General features: G+C 40.6%; 1 protein-coding gene across 4 annotated transcripts in view; it reads left to right on the plus strand.

Annotated features, from left to right (window-relative positions):
• Positions 1-680: 680 nt before the first annotated feature.
• The window catches only part of ADIPOR2 (adiponectin receptor 2), a 48,765-nt gene continuing 30,637 nt past the window's right edge, over positions 681-18,808 (plus strand). Inside the window, exon 1 of one of the 4 annotated variants that reach the window (XM_065841346.2) lies at positions 681-838. The gene's annotated coding sequence lies outside the window, so the exon portion shown is untranslated. Of the gene's footprint in view, positions 839-1,002; positions 1,024-2,774; positions 2,808-5,862; positions 5,885-18,808 lie in introns of those variants that run through there. The other 3 variants (XM_071817626.1, XM_071817618.1, XM_071817622.1) reach the window with 3 other exon arrangements.

Below are 18,808 nucleotides of genomic sequence, written 5' to 3' on the forward strand. Positions count from 1 at the left end.
GTTTCACAACTTCCCCCTGTGAGTTTCACAGTGCCTCTCTCAGCCTGGATGACTACGAAATGTCACCACGGGTGCCCTCCCTCGGGTGGCCCCTTTCCACCACGCCTGCGGAAAGGGCTGCGTGGCCTGGCGTTTCCTGTGACACCGGTTGCTGTAGGAGAGGGTGAAGGTCTGCCGCCCGCTCAGCGCCCAGAGGAAGCCGTGTCACAGGAGACTCCTCCTCCGCCCCCCCCGGAAAGCAAGACGGATGCGTTGACAGCTCCAGTCCTTCCTGAGGGGCCGCCGGGCCCCTCCCGCCATCAACCGCCATCAACCGCCATCAACCGCCATCAACCGCCATCAACCGCCATCAACCGCCATCAACCGCCATCAACCGCCATCAACCGCCACCAACCGCCACCAACCGCCCCACACAGGCGCAGGCCCGCGCCGGCGGAGAACAAAAGCCCGCGCAAACGTCACTCGCTTCCCTCAGCCAATCAGAGCCGGCTCCTGCCGCACCCCCTCCCCCTGTTCCCCTGCCTCCCCGCCCCGGTCGGGCTGCCGCCCCGTGCGCCTGCGCCTCCGACCGGAGGCCGCCCCTTCCTGACTGCATTTCCCGGGATGCAGCCGGGCTCCCTCCCCGCGTTTCCTTCCGGCGCGTCGTGCGCCGGCGCGGTGAGGCGTCTCGCATTGGCGGCGACGGCCTCGTGCGATGATGACGCTGTAGGGCCGGGAGGAGGCGACAAGGCCGGGGAGGTGGCGGCGGCGGCAGCGGTTGCCGCAGGAGGGGGGCGGCGGGCGGCACCTCGCGGGCGCCGGGGCGGGCGCCGGCCGTTGCCAAGGCGCGCGTTGCCAGGTGAGTGCCTGGCGACCCCGCACCGGAGGGGCTGCGTGGCCTGTGCGCCACCCGCGGGGTCCTGGGCCGGGACCGGGCGTCCGCCCGCTCGGTGGGGCGGCGAGGGGGAGCCACTGAAACAGGGGGGATGCCTCCTTCCCTCCCGCCGATTCTTGGGGACGGCGCTGCAGCTGCCTCCAGCGAGGGTGGGTGGCCTGGGTGCTGCCCGCGGCTGGGACCGCGTTCTGTCTGTCCGTCCGCCCCTGCGTTCTGTCTGTCTGTTCCTGTGAGGCGGGCTTGTGGCCACGGTGTTTGCTTAGGGGCAGGAGGGAGCACTTGGAAATGCTGGGCTGGAGGAGACTTTAGGCCAGTGAAGCACTCTAAAGTGGGTCAAGAACGTTTTAAGTGGGTCTTGTTTGTACACTTGTTGCTTGTCAGGACAGGGAAATGTGCTGCTGCTCCTAAAGGCTTTTTATGGAGGCGATAAAAATAGGAACTCCTCTGCTTGCACAATATGGGAACCTTGCCTTGCCCGCAGACTACTCTGTGTGTGCGTGCATGTCTGTGTATCTATAAACACCGGAGTTAGCAACAGTAGATAATGTAAATATTTTACACTAGTGTAGCCACAATTTAGGTATTTGCAAGTAACGCTTTAATGAACTTTTTAAAAAGTTTTTTTCTGTTGTTTGTTTTCTGAGAGAATCGGGTATCCATCTCTTATTTGCTTAGGATGAGCAACAAAGATTTTGAAACATATGGTAATGGACTAGAAAACAAAGAAGAGAGAACAGCTGTTGTCCTTATTAAGCTTTTCAAGCGGTGTTGGTTTCTTTTTGTGTCTGCCTTAGTATTACAAGTCAGTTGACGTGGTGGCTTTGATAGGTTTGTGTTTTTTTAAAGAAAATCCCTAATATTAACTAACAACTTTTTTGATATACAGGCTTTGTCACTTTGTGTATATAAAGTATCGTATGCACCTGTTACATGGCAGGAAAGCTTTTAGGTGTTACTCCTTATTTGAAGATGCATTCTGTTCTTAGTGCTGCATTAAAGTTCTTCAGACAGTTGAATTGCCTTGTCTATAGCAACTGTGTTGTATATTTTTATGAAGTGAATGGGGTTTTATTAAATCAGCCAGGTCCTCTGGGCATAACCTGGTTTTCAGGAGTTGAGTTCTTAATGTTCAATTTGGACTCTTGTTTTCACTCCTGTCCTTTAGTCAGTGTCAGGGAGTATTAAATTCCCAATTCTGTTCTGGCTGTGTCTTCACACCTCTCTTCTGGAAGTCAGTGAAGAGCTGAGTACTGCACAGTCCTTTCTCTGAGTACTGTTGTAAATATCTTCAGCTTTCTGAGGCCTTTTTGTAGCATTTTAGTAGTAAGGTGCTTGCTTTCTACAGAACCTTAATGAGGCTGCTTCAAGTTTGGTGGTAGCTGTTGCAACAGAGGAAAATACATTTATGATCAACAGAACTAGATGTTGTGTCATGGAATTATGGGTGCAGCACGGTCATAAAATACAGCCTGTTTTCCTTGTTTTCTTCAGCTGTGAGCTAATATTGTATATACAAGAAAGGATGTGATTGTGTTTTGAGGTTGTTTTTCCTTTTTGTGTAGGGCTACTAGCCACTTCAGTTATGAAGATTTGATGCTGTGACTCTGTCCTGGTTTTGGCTGGGATACAGTTAATTTTCTTCCTAGTAACTAGTGTAGGGCCCTGTTTTGGATTTAATATGAGATAGTACACTCAGTATGGATTTAGTATGTTGATTTTACACAAATATTTTGGTTCTTACCGAGTCAAGGACTTTTCAGCAAGAAGGCTGTATGTGTATAAGAAGCTGGGAGGGGACACAGCCAGGACAGCTGATCTAAACTGACCAAAGGGATATTCCATACCATATGACATCATACTCAGCATATAAACAAGGGAAGAGTTAGCTGGGGGATCGCTGCTCGGGAGCTGGCTGGGTGTTGATCAACGGGTGGTGAGCAATTGCATTGTACATTGCTTGTCTTATATGTTTTTTTTATTATCATTATTATTATAATTGTTGTTATTATTTTTCCTTTCTGTCCTATTAAACCATCTTTATCTTAACCCATGAGGATTACCTTTTTTTTTTTTGCCACCTCCAATTCTCTCCCCTGTTCCACTGAGGTGGGGAAGTGAGCAAATGGCTGTGTGGTCTTTAGCTGCCCACTGGATTAAACCTCAACAGGCTCTTAAATTATGGGGATAACTTATTTATGTGTAAACTTAAGATGTACTGTGACACTTCTAAAGACTGGATGTGTGTTGGTGGGCAACCTGAAAGTTCATTGTTGTGTTGGAAGTGTAAAATTAGTTGATAAAATATGGAAATAATTCGCTTGTCTGAGCTGATGACTAAATATGGTTAAATAAGCCTGTGGATAGGGTTGTTGGCAGCTTCATGGTGAAAACCATGTTGCTAATGTGGAAAACTGAATTGAAGTTAGCGATGGAGGACCTGAAAGCTGCATCTCAACTCAGTCCAGGTTTTCAAAATTATGCTTTCTGAGTATAAATCATATAAAGAAAAAAGAATCTGGTGTGAAGGGGGTAGAGTGTATTTTTGGCATACTTCTTGAGGAAAACCTTTCATGTTGAAAATCATTTCAATGGATTCTTATCTATTACATGTATGTACTCAAACATAAATATAAAATGTAATGAGTAGAGGAGCTTAAATTGTATCAGTTCTTCAAGAGAGCCAGACACAAACAAAGGGCTGCCGCTTATTCCCCACCCCAATCTTTGCACCGATGGAGTTGTGTCAGTGACATTACAGTGAGTCTGCTCAAGTGACTAGTGAGTGGTTGTTTTGGCAGTTGTGGCTAAGATTCAGACTGGAAGCCTAACTCCTGGATACAGGGGAAAAAAGCTGGAGTTTGAAAAGCCTGTGCTTGCTCTAGGCAAGAGTTTCTGTTGATTTGTCATGAAGGAAAATTAATAGGAATTGGCAGGGCATGTAATGCCAGTGATTTAATACTTGGATCTCTGCTGTTATGTCTTCAGTTGCATGTTCAAGGAGCTGTGTCAAGCATTCATGTACAAAAGATACTCAGTATTAGGCACTACAAATTTTCCATGTTTTACAGGTTTCTGGTTGTGTAACTGTCTTGTCAAAAGACTGTGCAAAGAAACAAGGCTTGCTTTTGTCAGTGCAGAGGCTGTCTGGGCATGAGGAAAATCTTGACAAGGAAACTTCAGGAGGTCGTTGGATTATTATGCCATCAGCAGTTCGAATGTTTAAATAGAAGTAGTTCTGAAATGGAAATAGCAATTTTGAGTATTTGTGGTTTGAAAGTGTGTCTGAGTCATTCAGTGAATTTTCTGGCAGACAGTGTTGGTAGATTTGAAGACATTACACAAGATAATGGTAGTGATTATGGAAAAGTATTTGGGACTGCGTTGAAGGGGAAGGCTATTACTTTAAACTATTGGTCTCTGATAAAAGTTGTTTTAATGCCTTATCTTTTCAGCATGACATTGTGTTTCAGCTGGTTATATTTAATGTGATGACCAGCTGCCTTTCCTTTTTAAAGCAATGTGTTTGTCAATGCAAGTTCAATAAAGAAACTGGATTTAAAAAAAATAAGAATATGGAGACAATCAAAGTACTAGTTCTGCTAGTTCTCTGAAAACAGTTTGGACTTTCACTTCTTTATTTGAATATGATACTACTACCAGAATGTTTTCCTTTTGAAGCAGGATACTGCAGATCAGTATGTAAACTAATAAAAAGCAGGAGGTGAATTGTTTCCACATAGTTCCTGTTCCAGTCCAGTTCAAGTATTGACCTCCTGCTTTCTATGTGGCTACAGCTAGGATGGAGAGATTCAGACTATTATCATCAGGTAACTGTAAAACTGAACTGGAGTTTAACTTGCCCACTGATTGCATATGTTTATTGGAAAGTTTGTCTCAGTGGTTTGACATCAAAATAAAATCTTAGTCCAATTTGAAGATGAACCTTAAGGTTTCTTTTCAGGGCACAGTGACAATCTTTGTTTACAGAAGACTGCTCGACACATTGCCATGTGGCAGCTGGTGTGGTGATAAACAGACAGCCTCTCTCGGATAAGGAGGTGCCACAGCTTATACTGCTTCTGCTTGATTTGAGAAGTAGCGAAGAACTTGAAATAAAGAGGTGTTGGCAAAATTAAGGTGCTCAGAATTTTGAAGATGAAGTATTATATGTTTAATACCAATTTACCCTCTGATTTAACGTGATTTTCACAATAACTTCTTTGGAATTTTCAGAACCTTATGGAAATATCTCTGTCATTCAGTGTGTTTTGTTAAGTGGCATCTGTTTGAGTTATCTTATGGCTAGGGTAGGAAGAAAATTACTGTCCAGGGTTGTTGGTTGTTGTTGTTAGCTTAATGGTCTCTTGAGCAGATGAAATATGTTGTAGGGATGATGAGCATAAAATAAAATTAGATGGCTGTTCTATTTGTTGTTGCATGTAGCCATGATGACTCTTATTATGGAGTTACAGATCTCTGCTGCTCTGTTAGTGGAGGGGAAAGTCTCTTTTTCTGGCCATGCACGATTTCTTAGGGCTGCCTTGTGGTTAAATTGCTTGCAGAAAGATGTCTTCAAAGGTATAGGTAGATAACAAGGTTCACAGTACATGTAATTGTCAGTGTAGAAAAATTTGCAGCATGCTTCATATGGATTTCAGTAGCTGTGAAAATGTGATGGAGTCTGCTGGGATGTGCCAGCTGCTGTAGCACTCTGTGAACAGGACTAATTAAGCCCTTGTGAGAACAGAAATAGTCAGGCACTATTTACAGGAAGAAAGGGTTGGAACAGGCAGAGCTATAATCATTTGCTCTAAGGTACCTTTAGACAGCAGTAAGCAAGAGAGTTAACAATTTACTTGCGGAATGGGTTGAAAGTCAAGCCTGAATACTTAAAATGGGTATTGCTGTGTTCTGCCAGCAGATCTAAGTACCTTGCAAACTTCTGTTGAGGCCTGCTGCTGGGAAGGCTACTTCCTTTTTTTGCCTGGTCTTTTTATCTTCTTTCTCACGGTATTGTATCTCAAAATGGTTAGCATTCATGTTTCTTCATCTAATGCTGAATAACAAACTGATACTACCTATATTGACAGATGTCGTAATGCTACAACATAGCCTGCATTTATGTATGTTGCGCAAAAGTCTAGATGTCTTTGCCAACATGAATTGTTGTTTTTCTAAATGTATCTGCATGTATCCAAAGGTAAGGTGTGGCTTGGCTGACTTATCATAAGTACACCAAAGTAGTTTTTCATATCTGCTAATCTAATTTTCCTCTTTCTCAACCAAATTAAATGTTCTTATTGCCAACCTGTTTGGTTCCATCTGTTTAGAGGATTGCAGAGATTGCTGTTCCTTGTTTGAAGCCAAGGTCAATTGTGCTACTCTGTTTTGGTCTAGAGGATGACAGTTTATATGCTACAAATTTCATTAGGGGATCACTGGATGTGTCAAGCAGTTCTCATACAGCTCTTAGATACGGGTTGTTTTGTGGGCAGGAGTCTTTAGTGGACTTCTCTCTGATTTAATGACAGCATTCTGGTGAAGTTCCTGTTTTAGCTCCTTACTTATGGATATGTTTATTGCTTGGCTAGTATAATGTCATGTGTTTAGTAAATTGGATTTTTGCAGATATTTGAATGAACAGGCTGTTTTTCTGGAGGGAATATGCTATGGACTTACTTGCTGTATGAAACATTTTCTTCCTGTAATTCTGCAGACTTTATTATAAAGGCACGTATTTGTGCTCTCTTGATTTCTTGTGCAGGCTACTTGGTGGGTGATACTAGGTTTTGGGACCTGTTACCATAAGAAGGACTTCAAGCCAACACATGTCTATACATTGTTTATGAGATTTCTGTAGAATGCAGAACTTCTGATGGAAAATGCAGAACTTCTGATGGTCTCTTTAGCTTTGAGGAGACTGAGGGGTGACCTTATTAATGTTTATAAATACGTAGAGGGTGAGTGTCATGAGGCTGGAGCCAGGCTCTTCTCGGTGACAACCAATGATAGGACAAGGGGCAGTGGATACAAACTGGAACACAGGAGGTTCCACTTAAATATGAGAAGAAACTTCTTCACAATGAGGGTAGCAGAGCACTGGAACAGGCTGCCCAGTGAGGTTGTGGAGTCTCCTCTGGAATCTGCCTGGACGCCTTCTTGTGTAACATTATCTAGGTGTTCCTGCTCGGGCAGGGGGATTGGACTAGATGATCTTTTGAGATCCCTTCCAATCCCTAACATTCTATGATTCTGTGATTCTATGGAGTAATTGAATTCAAGCAGTAAAATCTACCTTTTGAAAGCAAATACTACCTCTGGCTTCTTAGATTTAATCTGAATAGTAAAATCCCTTTAGCTGGTGATAAAATTCCTTTAGCTAATATTTAACTCCTGCTTGTGCTAGAAATACTTACATCTGTGTCTCCCAGTCTGCAGTGGGAGCTGTTTTAAAAAGCCATGCAGTGCAAATATAGCTATAGCTGAGGCTACCTGTTTTTTCAGTCCTGATAATATTGGCAAGCTTTTACACACAGGGAAAGGGATTTTACCATTTGGAACAAACTGGATAGCTAGTAGGACTTGAGGTGAAGAACCAATGAACATGCATTTCAGCTTCTCTCAGCTGACAGTTTAGGTGTGCTTTTGTTATGAAGAATACGGCACTGCATTTCCTAGTGGTCTGCTCCTGAGATTTAGTGATTGCTATTCCCTGCTGTAAATGGAACGATGTACTTTTTCTGTTTTCTTAATGCTTTATGTATTCATCTCCTTTCCTGGTGGAATTTAAACAAATACTAGTGCTGTGGAGATAAGTCAGTGGTGATTTCTGACATTATGGGATGTTACAACCATTTTGCTTGTGAAGAACAGTGTGCTTTGCAGATTGCTATAGTTTAAGCAATTATTTTTGTTTGTGAATTCCCTAGAATAGCATATAACATTGCAAGATTAATAACAGCAATATTCTGATGTTCTCAATATTAATATTTTAGGCATTTTTTAATGGAACATGACTGTAGAAATAAAAGGAAGAACCTATTCATAATTCTTATTAAAGTAGCTGTGTGACAAAGCGCCAACTATTGGCTTTCTGCCTGCTGTACCTTCAGTGGGGAACAAAATAGATTATTTTCTGAGGTGAATGTCCTGAGAGTAGAGAAAAGCATAACAAAGTCAACAAAAGCTTTACTTAGTGGTTTTCTGACCTTTATATAGTCCAAGCTAAAAGGAGGGTGCTGAAAAAAGGCTTGTGTCCTGATGATCTTAATGTCCATCATTAAGTGCAACTGCTGCTTGACTTCCTGCTTTGTGACCTTTTAATAATTGGCAACCATGTGAATTCTGCAGCATTACAGAAATATTTCAATAATGTATGTGTTATAAAAATCTTTTCCTTTTTATGAAATTCACTAACGCAGTGAAAGAAGTTGCTAGGTAGCTTAAACTTGATTTGTAAGATATTTCTTAAAGGAGCAATTTTCAAATATGTTTTTTGTGTAGAAGAGGAATACTAAATTTCTCTGACCATCTGGTAATGATGAATTATTCATTTTGCTCCTATGAAGGATATAAAGGAATGGGGTTTGGTGGTGGCTTTTTTTTGTTCTCTTTTTAGGTCATCCTTCAGAAACACAGAGCGTAATTTGTCAAAGTGTCCTTTTCTTTTTATTAGGTTTTTTTTTTTTTGGAGCTGTTCTGAATTTCTTACACCAGCTAGGATTGTGTCCTCCTGTAGTAAAATAGTAAAAAACATTAAAACTTTCTGGGGTACAGAAATCCAATATTTCAGTAGGAGGTGACTTGTTGCTAAAATAATTGAGAAGACTGGTGTTGGTTTCAGCTTCTGTATCTGTAAAACTCTTCTAATTTGGTCTTGATCCTATACTCTGGAGTGTAAAGGTAGGATATTGCCTGTTTTCTTCTATGAAGGCAAACTCAGAACTTCAGATTAAGCTGGTCCTTGACACAGAGTGAGAGCGCCTGACCAAGTTTCACAGCACTTGTATGAATGTTTCTGTCTAAAACATCTAACTAGCGCGTGATCCTGTTGAAAATGCCGGTTATGTCAACTGATTTGGAAGGGCTCCAGTATACGGGGTCAGTGTAGGGAAAGGGAGATGATACACAAGACTGCCTGCAATGATACCAAAAAAATCTGAGATACTCAGATAAGGTCAGGGTTGATGTAACAGTACAGTTCTGCATAGCTATGGGTAACCTAGGTCCGCTTTGGGTTTTAAGCAGCAGTCTTAAAATGCTATTGTAAAAGTGCTACAAGATGCTGTCAGAAGATTAGTTTTTCATTCTTCTGTGTAAGCACTTTCCAGCTGACTTTTTCTGTATTAGTTAATGGGTTCAAACACTCCCTTGTTACACATCACAATAAAGTCATTGTGAAAAACAAAGCATGATCGCAGACCCCATGACTGTTTTCCTCTGAAAACTCATGTCTTGGCTCTGTTTCAATAGTTCATGATTATGTAAATGCCTGAGGGCTTATCTGCCCGCAAGACTCACATGTTTTGTGCAGTCTAAGGTCATTCTTGAAAAGGTACAATTCCACATTCCTGTTCTTTTAGCAGTAAGTATGATGTGTCTAGTAGTTCTTGTAGTACTACTTGAAATCTTACTACCTTTTGTGAGGCTTTATCCTATGTAGAGATTAGAACTCCCTTAAAACTCGATGCTCCCTTCTTGGAGATCCGATTCTGAAGTAACAGAATATTTGAACACTTATGTCAAGCTGAAGGGACTCCTGCATTGGGTGGTAATCTGAGCTATGTCTTTGTAATAAATGAACAGATTATAAGCATATTATTTGTTACAACATTCAAAGCTACAGGTAACAGTGGTGGTATTTGGGGTTGACCAAAGCATAGTTGCATAATTCCTATTTGTAGGATGACATTTAGTCATGCTAATGATGAAGTAATTGAGAATTATTGGCACTTAAAATTAATTACTAGGCAGACATAAAAAGGAAAGGTGTAGAATGTCCGCATTACTGCTGCTTGCTTTAGAGACTGCTTCTTCAGGGGATGTGACAGGTCATAGACCTGTATCAGCATATTGTGCTGATGGTGATCCAGTCGCTAAGCGAACACACAGAATGCGTATACTAAAACGGCTTCTCTTCAGTGATTGTCCAATTGTCTTTGAACTTTTGATTTGATTGTGCTGAAAATCTTGGATCATTTGGTAAGTGGTCTAGAGAACTGGTTATACTAGGAGGCAAGTGGTCTGTTAGTGAAAACCAATTCTGTTTTCTGTTGGAAATGTTGCATAAGGAAGCCATGCAACTGGAAGACTTTAAACTTTTGAGTATAAGATTTATAAAGAAATATTACTGACACTTGCTGTACATAATGTAATATGTGTAATGTTTGAGCTATCTTTTCTGTCTTGTGTACTACTTGCAGTATGGATGAAGTAGGTTGTATAACTTATAAACCTCCCTCTGCTGGAGTACAGTGAATGTCAGTTTGAAGCTGGCATGTGAGTGCTGTATGCTTTACAACTCCAGTGACATGAGATTCTAAGATAAACTCAGCCTTCATTTAGAGACATTTTTAGGCTCTAACAACATGCCATGCAGTGAAGCAGAGAAAATGGAAATGAATTACAGGAAAAGTCTTCTGCATTCCTTGGTGTTTTCATGCTGTAGTATTTATGTCACAGGATCTTTCCCAAGCTCTGATTTCGAACTCCCATGGGGACCAAAAGCAACATTGTGTATGGCTTGACAAAAGTCCCTTCTGACTAACTTTAAGTGACCTGAGGCATATTAACATGTGGATTAATGTATTTGACAGTAATAAATCAGTTTTAACAAGCAGTGAAGTAGAGATTTGTTTGGCAGAGAGTTTGAATAAAATATGGTATCTGTAGTTACACTGAACATTTTATGGAGAATGATGTAGCTGAGATGGTTAAAAAAATTCCTGCTTTCCTTGGTTTTGTGGTGATGCATCTTTATACAAGTTAGCTCTAACTGTGGAGTTTTATTTAAGTCAAAGTTGTTATAATGGTGAGCAAGCCTACAAAAATGAACGGATTCTAATTTAAATGGAATGCATGCATTTTGTCATTCACTGTAAATGTTTAATAACTGCTGTATAGCGCACACATTCTAAGGAGTGGTGTTTTGTTTTTCTCATCTGCATACATTTTTTTTAATCTACTTTTAAGCTAATTTGGAGAAACAGCCTTCATGTTGATTGCACATCCATCTTGTATGACTCTTGGACTGTAACCTTCCCAAGCTTAAATATAAACCTCAGCAACTGGTGGCAAGTTGAAGGTGAGAAAAATTGATCTCTGCTTCCTCACAGGTATTTGTCAGAGAGCAGCAACAAATTAGAGATGAAGAATACTGGGTGTTTTGGGGGAATGTATTTTAGTGATTAAGATAACTGCTTTGTGTTACTCCACAGAGCAGGTATGAGATCCATTTATCTCATTGTTCTAAGTTATATTTCTCAGGATGTGTCTTACAGAAAATTTGTACATTTCTGAAATGAGGTGACACTTAATGTGACAAGCTTGGTTTCCACATTTAATTTGATAGGTGAGATGAGTGCTAGGTACATGCAGAGACAGGACTTGAACTAGTCATTCTATTCGCCTTAGGAGGGAAACTATCAGTGTGTGAGGTATTTGGTAGGGTTGTTTATTTGAGCAGTTGTGGTGCTGTGGTTTGTTTTTTTGGTGGTATGTGGCTGTTGGTATGGGTTTTTTTTGTTTGGTTGGTTTTTTTGTTTGTTTTTTGTTTGGTTTTTTTTTGTTTTTTTTTTTTTTTGTTGTTGTTGTTCTTTCCTCTTTTTTTTGGTTGTTGTTGTGGGTTTTTTTGTTATTTATTTATTTTTTCTTCTCCGTGGGCTTGTGTTGTATTTGTTTTGGGTTGAGGCTTTTTGGTTTTGTTTTGTTTTTAAATTTTTCTTAAACCTTTGTTCTTACTGTTCTGACTTCGGCAGTGGAAATCAATGACATCAAATTACTGTGTGACAGTTTAAACGCTATTCATGGAGGAAGGTAAAAATCATAGCGGTTAATCGGTTGCATCTAATCTATATGTAAGAATCAAAACTGGAGCACACTGAGTGTTTTAATTTCCTTGAGTCTCTGGAACAAGGTGAATCATTCCATTGAGACTTGGAATTCCAGAATAACTAGAAAATGAACCAGGCTGGGTCAAACTAGAAATCCCTCTATCTCAGGATCTGGCCTTCATTGCGGAGCTGCTGCTTAAGCTTCTGCCTTGTGAGACTCTCAGATCACCCTCTTGTGTGTAACCCAAGGAGGCTATGTGATATCCACCAAGTCTGCCTCCAAGCCATACTTGCAGAAACATCTTTTATGTTGTCATCCTGCACTTGCTCTGTTTCCTTGCCCTTGTGTCCCACCCATGCACAAAGTGACAAGACTTCCTGCCTGAAGCTGAGAAACCAAGAACCTTTGGGCTGGCTTGTGCTCAGGAGATCTGTGTTTCCCTGGGGGTGAAGTGGATGGGTAGTTTGAGAGTGGTGCTATGGGTATGTTCATGGGACAGATCACTTGGTGTGTCTCCCTGCTGCAATATGAAATCCTGATGTGCGTATGCCAAATATGCCAGCTTGTCACATCTCTCATTGAGGCTTTGACTGTGCTTTGTCCCTAACCTTTGAGTCTGAAGCCCAGCCAAGTACTTTGTCCCTATATCCTTTGAGTTTGAAGCCCCGCCAAGCTATAGGACCACCTATGGGTCCCAGACAAGCTGACTGTTCAGTGGAGAAGGAACAAAATTGGCAAATAAGATTCTGGCAGCTATAGGGTTTTTCTGTTCCCTGGTCCTCTTATAAAAAGTCTCTGCCCAGAGCATGTCAGGGTAGGACTTACTGTTGTCTTGGATGCCCTTGGGGAATTGTTGGCATTGATAGGGTGCTTTGCCTGGTATCCCTGAGAAGTTGTCCGGTTTGACCCTCATAATTTTCTGTGGGGTTTTTAATTTTCTGTCTCATAATCTGTTTTCAGTTTGTGTGGTTGTTTTTTTTTTTGTTTGTTTGCGTGCTTGGTGGTGGTGTTTTTTGTTTGTGTTCTTCTTTTTAAACCCTGTCCTTCCTCAGAGAGGACTTTGAAGGTTTTAGTAAGGATGCCTGTCACCTACATAAGAAAATAGCTTCTAATCATGAATATTCAAGCAATGTGTGATAGCCAGTACTTAGGGTCTTATAGAGCTAGAGGTGATTTCATGTGCTCAACACCCCTTGATGGATTTATCCTGTGCGTTTGTCCATTTTTCCCTGTGAAAGTTCCAAAGTATGCCTATTTGCTGTGTCAAGAACAACTTCTTTCTGTGTTTGAGGTTGCCATCTGCTAACTCTGTGGCCTTATACCAAGCATTGCCTGTCAGCAAAGGTTTTCCCTTTCTTCTTGTTGTTTTGGGTGGTGATAGTGTTGTAGACATGAGGATTGGGAAACCTTGTGCTGTGTTGAAATCTTCCTGCAATTTTGAGTGGTCAGCTGTGGTATTTAATAAAACTTTCTTTGCCATTGCAAAGCAAACCTTTTCTCAAATAATTAATGTGTAAAATGTGCTATAAAACATTTGAACTATTACTACTAGCACATAATAAAAATAGATATCTGGTTTTATATTTCATAAATGCAGGGCTTGTGTCATTTCATACAGTTGTTTCCTTAGCTACAACTGCTTGTTGTCTACATAGGTCAGCACTTACCTGCTCATCTGGGCAGGTCAGTTATCCTCCAAGGTTTTACTTCTTTTCTAACGTACTAAATTGACAACACTTAATTCTTGACTTTTCTTAGGACTTACAGATCTGTCAGTGTCTACTTTTTTTCTGAAAACACGCATGCCACTACCGTGCTGTCAATACTGGCAGAACCTTTCATGCTTTTCTTAATAGTGTACCTGAGGATTTTAGAAGTAGATAAGGCCATGTTTATTCTCTTTACATCTGACACCTGTATAGAGTTCTCAGCTAGGTTTCCAAGTACATCTTTGGCATACAGATTAGTGGTTGGCTCCTATGTGTAGCGTTCACAGTCTTTGTGGAGAAGCTTGGCCTGCATTTTCTCAGTATTGATGATAGCTGTCTGTGCACATCAGGTGGATCTGAAGAGCTCTGTTGTGTCGTAGTCACAACCATGGATGTGATAGTTAGTCTTTGCATCAAAATTACACTAGATAGCTTATTTTTTCTTACAGAAAGAGAACAAACTTATACTAGAATGAGATCCCTTGTTTGCTAACTCCATTGACAGCAGGTGTTCTGTCAGCACAAGGTATTTTTTCTTCTTTTCAGAATAGTTTATCTGAGTAGTTATTAATGTATTAACACCCCTTACAGATGCAACTAGGCTACAGTAAGAGTACCTTCAGTGAGTATTTGAAAACTGGGACAAATAACTATTCAGTAGTTTGCTGACCTAGTTCTTGCTCTTTGCTTGTGTTCCTCCTGTCTGGGCGCTTGTCCAGGAAGAAACCCAAATTCCTACCCTTCCTATGCTTAAAACTGTGGATGCTTATCAACTTAGCCATGCTTCCTTCCTGTTCTTTAAGAAACCCTAAGAAATCAAGTGTCTTCTATGATGTCTAGAACTTACTTCTGCAAAATATGAAGTGCAGATAGCAACTGTTTAGCTCACTGGTTTTTGTATTTAGGTGTTGTTGTAGGAGTGTATGTACATGTATGAAAGGCCCTTTGGTACAAAACAACATTGACCGGGTCATCCTGGCACAAAGAGTTCCCTCTGGGGAAAGAATGTATTAGAAGTTCAGATGGCCCATTTGGTTGCTTTTCCTGGAGCTGTTTCAGACTTTGTTATTATATTGTAATTTTCCTGTAACAATTTAAAGGCTAACAATGCTCTTCAGAGTTGCAAAATGGGAGAAGGAATGGAGGACTCCATCCACATTATTATATTCTCGTTTATGGGCAAAGAGGAAACACTGCTTGTGTATGTGTGTCTGTGTATATAAAAAATAATATGTCAGTAAAGCCAAGAATATATTGTTAGTATAGTGAAAATCTTAACAGTCTGACTCAATAATCATTAGCCTAGATTTAACTCTTAACAAAAAGAATATTGCATTAGAGTACTTGCATACTGGAAAATGTTGCCAAACACACCTGAAATTGTAACACACATTTTTTTTGTTTCTGTCCCTTCTCCTGCAGTTATTTATACTCTTCCATTGTTCCTCTGGGTCTTTAAGTGAGGAACTTTGGGCTACTGGAGAGTATAACGGGAGGTTGTCAGCCTCAGGAGTCCTTTGTTGGGAGAAGTATGATGTTCATGTTGCCTATTTCTTCATCCTCTATGATCCACTTGAGTTTTTCTTTTTATATGTTTGCTAATATGCTTTTACACCTCTTTTCATTCTTCATTGGTCTACAGCTCCAGGTTATGTCTGAATTTACTATATATGGTGCCCTTTACGTATATTAGTTACTCTGTCTTTGTTACCCCTAAAGCCAGGGTTGTTCGGCTCCGTGCCTGCATTTGTTGAACTTATCATCGGTGAATTGTTTATAGCTGTGGGATTTCTAGTGGCAAACCTGTACCCTGTGTCCTCCCATGCCAGTACTGCTCTCTCTGCTTTTCAGGGCCTCTGCTGTTACATTAGGTCCATATTTCCTGACATCATTGTAAATACCTCTTTCCCTAGAGGATAACTGGAGGTTATATCACACCAAGGTAAACAGAAGTAAAATAAATTAGACATAGACATCTAGTCAATTAGAGAAGCTGCTGTTACAGCTAAACCAAGTAAAAGGCAGGTCAAGAAGAGATCAGAGAGAGCAAGCCTGGCAATGCTCAGTCTTGCCTTGTGGCCCAGTATGGAGATGATGGTCTACTGGTAGTGCTGTGTTACAGGGCTGCATGGTTATGATTTCTCCTGTTGAATGATCTTAAATTGCTGCCTATCACTCACAAGTCCAGGAAGGGTGCTGCAAACCCTCCTCTGATTTGAGGCGTCCAAGCAGGACCAAGTAAAGGATCCTGGAGGCATCTGCTCTTTTCCATCTTTTGCCTTGTGACCTGTGTAGTTTTGAGGGTAGTCAGTAACACTTTATATAGTCATCATTACTTAGTGTAAGTGCTTCATGTAGTAGTGTTTTTGTTTATGAATTTTATAGCTATAGTAAATGCTGTATTCTATGCATCATAAAGGCAAACTGGATGTCTAACTCCAGCTTCTTCTGTTTTGTGTGAAATTAGAGTTTTATTTCTCTTTTCTAACAAGGTATTTTTATAAGTGTAAATATTGTGTCCTTTTGAGGAATTTTTTGCTTAATCTCCCATTTTCACTATCTTCTATTGTGAGTTGTCTACTGTAAATAGATTGACATAAAAAAATAATTTTTATTTTCCTTTAATGGTGCTGACTGTCATTCATTCAATGTTACAGCCAGTCCTCATTTTACCAAACAAGCAGGGTAGCTCTGTTATCAAAGAGTGGATTGCAATTACATGCTTCAGAGTAGGGACAGTGTATTTTTAAATGAAGGTATATAGAAATGAAGTGCTCCTCATTGCCACAGCTCACAGCATTTTGTCTGCATGTGTGTATATTTGGGGGGCTCTTTTGGTTTTGGGTGGGTTGGTTTTTTTTTTTTTTTTTGAAGTTTGAAGAGGCATGGATCACACACCCCCAAACCCCCCTCTCCACACCCAACTATCTGAATACATCAATAAGTGATACTAAGTCATGCAAAACGTCTAATGTCTATATTCCCGAAATGGTTCTTGGTTACTTGAAAATGAACATGAAGCATGTTTATGATCTTAAACTGTTTCATACTTAAAATTACACTAACGTAGCTGTGCTGATTGGACTGCAGGCTGCAGCTATACTAGCAAAAACCTCTGAGGGGAACACAGTTATACTAGCAAAAAGTGTTACACCAAGGTGGTAAAACAGACCACAGCAAGATGAGTCTTTATGTGAGTGTCTTGGTCTAGGTCCTGTAGACACGTTTTGAATTTAAACTACATCCCTACTTGAAGGGCTTGCATTTATACAGATAATTTTGTTTCTTAGAATTTTAGCTGTAATCTCACAGAGTATCAATATTTGACTCTGGGTGTTTTGACATTTCCACAGTTATAGTACAGCAGAAAGTAAAAGATTAACTTAACATTTCTACTTTTAAATTACATCAGTGATGTATTGCAATATCAGTGTCCTTGGCCTTGTTTCAGAATTTGAGATTATTTCAAATAATGTTACCAGGAAATAAACGTCTATCCGAAAGAGTGGCACTAAAAGTTAGAGGACACTAGGAGTTCACTTCAGATTATTTCTTAACTCTCAACAATCATTGTATTTTAAAACACAAATTTTTCTCTGGCTATTGCATTAAGGAAGTTAAGATATTAAATTAATAGGTAGCTTTACCTGAGCTTATCTGTATAGAACTTTAGCCATATGACTAAATCTGCTTCTGACTGACATAAATTAGGTGCAGTCTAGTTACAGTAGTTCTGCCTCTTTTGCTTGAGTTTTGGTGGTTAAGAATCTGAAAAAGATGCTGCACAGCTTTTTTGATCTTAGACTAATACAATGCCGTGGGTGTGGATGTTGGTTATTCCTACAATGTTCTTGTAATGTTTTTGCTACAGAAAAGTAGCAAATTTTTAGAGTTTTCTGACTTGTAGCAAAACAAAGTTATTGTTTTTGAGGAGAAAATATATGCTGTTTTCAACTGAAGAAATGCCATTGTTGAGTGTAAGTAAAGGAGTTTTCTTTGGTCTTATTTTTCACAAATATAGGAATGCAAACGTACTTCGTAGACCAAACCTGTCAGCCACAAAATAAAACACTGATGAGCAAGCTCACAATGTCATGAATAACCTTATCAAGATTATCAGCAAACTAGAGTAAGCGCTTTAAAAAACTGGGAAGAGCGGTCAGCTTTCTGCAGCCAGCTTTTGAGTTCCTGACCACTGTATTAAAATCAGTAATCCTGGTAAGGTGTCTGGTTTGCTGTGGCAGGTGTAGTCTGCAGGTGGTCAACAGGTCATAATAAAGGCTGTGGTATGTACAGACATGACAATTAGAGGCTTGGGCCAATAGATAACTGTCAGTCCCTAACGGGTTAGGAAAATGCTGCCTATAAAATACGTAAAGAATTAAAATCTTGGGTGTGTGTGGTCCTCCCCTTTCTGTCATGTTGTTCACGCTGCTTCTCTGAGGGTGTGTTGTGTTTTAAGCTGAGCTAGCAGTATGACAGCTGCTTGCTCACCTCGTCCCTCACCACCCCACACCCCCCCAACAGGGGAGAGAATCAAAAGGGAAGGGAGAAATTTGGGTTGAGATAACACAGTTCAATAAAATAACAAAATACTAATACACTGCTAGTAAATATATATATATAATATATTTAAAATAAATAAAAGATACTCAAGGCGTTTTTTCATGAACTCTGTCCACAACTGAGCAGTCAGTCCCAGCTTGCGACACCTGCCACACCTGGTCCTAAAGCTGATCCCAGAGAGAGAAAAAGGGAGGAAAAAGGCAGAGAAGCCCAAAGGCTTCTGCAGAATAGCAAAAGGACTAAATGTCCCGACCAAACCTGCTCTGGCTTGATAGCAAGAGCCAACACAGAGAAAACAGAAGAGCCAGCTGGAAGGTCGCACTCATCTGGAGCATGATGCTAATGGGATGGAATACTCTCATTGATCAGTCTGGATGTCAGTCAAGCTCTGCCACATTTGTGCCCCCCTTCCTTGATGCCTCACACCTGTAAGTAAGGTGCTCAGAATGTCCTTGGCTCTCAAACCAGAGCAATTGAAAACATTAACTCTGTGCTGGGGTGTTATCTGCTTGTTCTCAAACTAAGTCCAAATAATGAGTGTGCTAGTGATGAAAAAGAAAGTTTTCTAACTGCACAAAGAAAATCAACCCATTTTCAGTCAAACCAG

The sequence above is a fragment of the Patagioenas fasciata genome, chromosome 1, assembly GCF_037038585.1.
Source record: "Patagioenas fasciata isolate bPatFas1 chromosome 1, bPatFas1.hap1, whole genome shotgun sequence".
Classification (NCBI taxonomy): Eukaryota; Metazoa; Chordata; class Aves; order Columbiformes; family Columbidae; genus Patagioenas; species Patagioenas fasciata.